Source organism: Macrotis lagotis, chromosome 7, assembly GCF_037893015.1.
Source record: "Macrotis lagotis isolate mMagLag1 chromosome 7, bilby.v1.9.chrom.fasta, whole genome shotgun sequence".
Taxonomy (NCBI): Eukaryota; Metazoa; Chordata; class Mammalia; order Peramelemorphia; family Peramelidae; genus Macrotis; species Macrotis lagotis.
In genome coordinates, this window is record NC_133664.1 from 191,512,419 (window position 1) to 191,517,843 (window position 5,425).

Genomic DNA, 5,425 nt, shown 5'->3' on the forward strand with positions numbered 1-5,425 from the left:
AGAGTTAGAGCATCAGCAGTCACTGGAAGTCATGATGAATCATTGCATTGATCAGAATCTTTAAGTCTTTCAAAGTTGTGTTCCTTTACAATGCTTTAATCACTGCATAAATTATTCCCCTAGTTCTGATTATTTCAGCTTCATAGAAGTATGCCCAGGCTTATCTGAATCTCTTCTTTTTGTCATTTCTTATGGAACAGTAATATTCTATTATTTTAATAAACATAAACTTGTTCAGTCATGCTCAAATAATGAGCACTTCTTTTGTTCCTATTTCTTTGAAACAGTATGAAAAATATACTATAGACATATTTGTACATATGAATTGTTTCCCTGTTTCTCTGATATCTGAGTTATAGTTTCAATAATAATGTTGATAGGGAAAAGTTATTCATAGTTTGGGAACATTTGGGGCATAGTTCCAAATTGCTTTCTAGAAAGGCTAGTGCAGTGTTGCACTAAGCATTCTGTGTCAATCAGAACTCATGTATCCCTTTACACCTGTAGCAGCAAGCAAAGCCACTTTAGCTTGGGTGGAAGCCAGGTCACATTTATTTCTATGTTTACTTTGGTGTTATTGACTTGTTGCTTTTCTAGTCTTTTTGGCAAAATGCCCTGTCCATTGATTTGTTCTTTCTTGTAGGCAGTATCCCCTAAAGTCTTGGTATATATAGCTTCCTTTTTATTTTCTTAAATTAGATTATAATTTTGAAGATTTTTTCTTTGATCCATTTTGTTTAGAATTAAATTACTTCATCTCTATATAAGCTTTAATCCTTAATTTAAATTGCATTTTAATTTATTCAAATTTTATTTCTTCTGGTCAGCTTTTACATTTACAGATAACTGTTTGGGTTTTCCATTCAACTGCATTTCATATTCTAGAAGTTGAAATACTTCATCTGTGTACTTTTTCTTAGATGAATAGTTAGGTTAAACTTGTTTGAATGAATATAAAGCAAATTTTAAAAGTTCTGAAATGTTCTGATATTTGGTAAAAATAATAAATTAGTGACAAACAGAAATATGTTTGATTTCACCATACATTACCTTTGATTTGGATTCTGTTCTGAATTGTCTTATAGTGGTCAAGATATTTTGCCAAAATACTATTTCCTTATTTTATAACTTTCTTTACACTAATAAACAGAGTATCTATCAAAAATTATCTCAATTATTTTATTTTTTCAAGGAATCTTGTATAATTTTGAAATATACATTGTAAACGCTTCTTTGGAAGAGGACCTTTTTCTGTGGAGGAGGCAGCATTTTTTCCAACCAAACTGAATGATTTTATTGACAAAAACAAATACAGTGGGCTATAACATTCTCTATAATTCTAAGGAAATTATATGACATAAAGGGGTTCCATCTGTTGAATATCACTTTCAATGTCCTTCCTTTTTCCTTCTAATATTCTCATCAAATATTTTTTCAAAGATTGTATATTTTATTCTCATAAAATTTTTATGTGTCTGGAAAAGTAGGTGATTAATTGATATTTATCAACATTTTCCAGTTTCATCTTTGAAGAATGTTTTCCCATACTTTGATCATTATTCCCTCATTTGGATTCCGGCAATGCCCTCAAAATTTTGTTACCTATTGTATAGACTATTTCTGTATAATCTTGATTTTATCCAACTATTTTCCCATTATTTTAGATCATTTTCACTTTTTTAATAAAGTGGAGGGGCAGCTAGGTGGTGCAATGGATAGAGCACTGCGGTGCCCGGGAGGCAGGAGTACCTAAGTTCAAATCTGGCCTCAGACACTTAATAATTACCTAGCTGTGTGGCCTTGGGCAAACCACTTGACTCCATTTGCCTTGCAAAAACCTAAAAAATTATATATTTGGGACTATAACATTAGAGTCCAAACACAGTTATTACATTTCCATTAAGAATGGAAATAATTGGGGCGGCTAGATGGCATAGTGGATAAAGCACCGGCCCTGGAGTCAAGAGTACCTGGGTTCAAATCCGGTCTCAGACACTTAATAATAACCTAGCTGTGTGGCCTTGGGCAAGCCACTTAACCCCGTTTGCCTTGCAAAAACATTAAAAAAAAAGAATGGAAATAATTTATTATAAATATATCCATAAATTGTTTATATTCAACAAGCAGAATATGTTTACATCCTTTACTGATTTACATCCTTTACTGATTATATCCTTAAATGTCCTTGGAATGATTTTGCTTAGTTAAGCCTCTGGTCAACCTTTCTTTGAATTTATTTTTCCTGCGTTGATTCTCACTATTTTATGATGCAGATCACTTAGGACTTTTACCATTTTTTGGCAGAATTTTACAAAGTTCAAATTAATCAATGATAAAATGCTCCTTATGAATGAGGGTCATTTCCTTTGTGTCTCTGTATCCCTAATAGCTAGCACAATGCTTGGTGTAATAAATGTTTATTGTTTGATTCAATCAAGTTCCTGACCTCAAGGAATTTACAATCTAAAACGGACGAACATGCAAACAATAGATACAAAGCAAATTATTTAGATGAAAAAACAAACATAATTAAAAGAGAAAAAACACTGGAATTAAGAGGAATTAGTGAAGGCTCCCTGTAAAATGTGAACTTTTAACCAGAACTTTAAAAAGCCAGGGCAGTAAGAAGTTGGAGAGGAGGAGGAGGAAGTGTGTTTCAGAAAACAATCACAAGTCAGAGGGAATGCTTGGCGTCAAGAGGTCTTGGTCATGAAAAAGCCAAGAGGCCAGTGTCACTGGATTACAGAGTACATATTGGGAAGTGAGGTGTAAGAAGACTGAAAAAGTAGGAAGGGGCTAGGTTATGAGAGACTTTGTTTTTTTTTTAATTTTTAATTTATTTATTTAAAGCAATGGTGTTAAGTGACTTGCCCAAGATCACACAGCTAGGCAATTATTAAGTGTCTGAGATCATATTTGAACTCAGGTCCTCCTAATTCCAGGGCCTGTGTTCTAACCAATGCCACCTAACTACCCCTGAGGGTCTTTGAATACCAAACAGTATTTTGTATTTACTTCTGAAGACAAAAGGAAATCAGTGGTGTTTATTGAGCAGAAGGCATGATATGATCAGGCCAATTTTTAGAGGGGAAAATAAAACAATTTAGTGGCTTAATGGTGAATGAGTTAGAGTGGGAAGAAACCTGAAGCAGGCAGTCTAACTGGTAGACTATAGAAGTAATCAAGGCATGAAGACCTACACTAGAATGATGGCAATGTCAGAGGAGAAATAGAGACATATTAGAGATTTGCAGCAAAGGTGACATTGGCAGATCTTGACAATGACTTGGATATGAAGGTTGAGAAATGATGAGAAGTGCATGATGATTCCTAAATAGTGAATCTGTGGGACTAGGAGGATGGTGTTGCCCCCTATGGTAAAAGGGAAGGGAGAAAGGGAGGAGGTTTTGGGGGAAATATAATGAGTTCTGCTTTGAATATATGAATTTAAGAAGTCTACTAGACATCCATTTAGGGTTTCTGAAAGGTAATTGGGGATGTAAAATTGGAGGTAAGATAGGACAGGAAAGAGTAAGCACAGAGACAGTAATTAAATCCCTAGAAATTGATGAGATCACCAAGTGAAGTAACCTAGAAGAGCAGAGGTGGGCTCATTACCTGCCTGCTCCACTCAGCTCTGAGCAGCCCCCAGAGCAGCACCACTGCCCCCCACCCAGAGCTCTGGGGGCAGATGAGGGGGCGGGGAAAGGGGTGCCGCTCCTCAGGCATTACTTAGAGAAGTGAGGTCGCCCCTCTCTCTGGTCCACCCTCCCGGGCCAGGGCTGCCACTCTCCAGCCAGAGGGACAGTCAGCCCAATATGTCAAGACATCTGATCACTAGATCCCCTACATCTCCACTGAACAATCAAGGCATTCCTACTCCAGCATAGCTCATAAAATCCAATGCACCCATCCACACTGATGGGGGGGGGGGGGCGGTGTCACATGTATACCAGCAGCTTAACCACACTCACCAAATACCCTGAATCAAGAACTGGAAGACTCTTCGATGGCACGGAGCCAATTGTTTTGGACAGTCTCAAACAGCATTATTTCATTGACAGAGATGGGCAGATGTTCAGATATATACTAAATTTTCTATGAACATCAAAACTACTCATTCCGGATGATTTTAAGGACTATACTTTGTTGTATGAAGAGGCAAAGTACTTTCAGCTTCAACCATGTTGATGCAGATGGAAAGATGGAAACAAGATCGGGAAAATGGTCGTTTTCCTAGGTCCTGTGACTGATTAGTGGTACGAGTTGCCCCAGACCTCGGAGAGAGGATTAAATTCAGTGGTGATAAACCTTTGATAGAAGAGGTGTTCCCAGAAATTGGAGATGTGATGTCTAATTTGGTCAACGCAGGTTGGAAACAAGACTCAATGCGTGTCATCAGATTTCCACTGAATGGATACTGTCACCTCAACTCAGTTCAGGTCCTCCCCAGGTTGCAGCAAAAAGGCTTTGAAATTGTGGGCTCCTGAAGCAAGATCCTCTGGACTGAATGGACATGTTTCTTATGCAAATAAAGAAAAAAAACCAACCAACCAACCAACAAATGAATGCATGAATGAACAAATAAATAAATAAAAAGTAAATAAATGAATAAATAAATAGATGAATGGATGAATAAACAAATAAGTAAATGAATGAATGACTAAATAAATAGATAAATAGATAAATAAATAAATAAATAAATAAATAAATAAATAAATAAGTGAATGAATAAAAAGGTATGTAAAGAAAAGAAAGAAAAGGGAGAAAAGGGACATTCATGTGCAGTTGAGACACCAAACCAAGACCTGGAATGAAAATCGAATAAAGATGCGTTTATAACAAATAGAGATCATACTTGTATTAATATGGGAACGATTGTGGGGCTGCTAGGTGGCACAATGGATAGTGCACCGGCCCTGGAGTCTCCTGTACCTAAGTTCAAATCGACCTCAGACACTTAATAATTACTTAGCTTTGTGGCCTTAGGCAAGTCACTTAACCCTGTTGCCTTGCAAAAAGCTAAAAGAAAAAAGGGAACAATTGGAATAGTAATAATAACCTCAAAGTCTAAATATATATGTATATATATATATATATAATACATATGTCAAAAGGTTTGAAATTCAAAAATAATAATAATGATGATGATGATGTGGTAACTGAAGTTGGTGCTGTGATGGCCATTAAGTATCCTAGGCCTCCCTGAGGCCTGCTTATCAATAAATAAGCTATGACCAGTGAGGACACAATCTCCTTATATTTTCTATTACCAAACAGACATCCATTTTCTCTATTTCTCTTTTTCTCCTCCATACTTTTTCTTTTCCTTTGTTTACACTTTTGAATTGAGTTCCTTTGCAGATGCAGTTTTGGATGCCTCTCTTGAACAGGGGAAAGTTCAAGACTCCAAAATCTCATTCAT

At 36.1% G+C, this 5,425-nt stretch overlaps 1 pseudogene; it reads left to right on the plus strand.

Moving 5' to 3' along the window:
- Positions 1-3,794: 3,794 nt before the first annotated feature.
- On the plus strand, positions 3,795-4,490 carry LOC141493933 (BTB/POZ domain-containing protein KCTD1 pseudogene; annotated as a pseudogene).
- Positions 4,491-5,425: the final 935 nt, after the last annotated feature.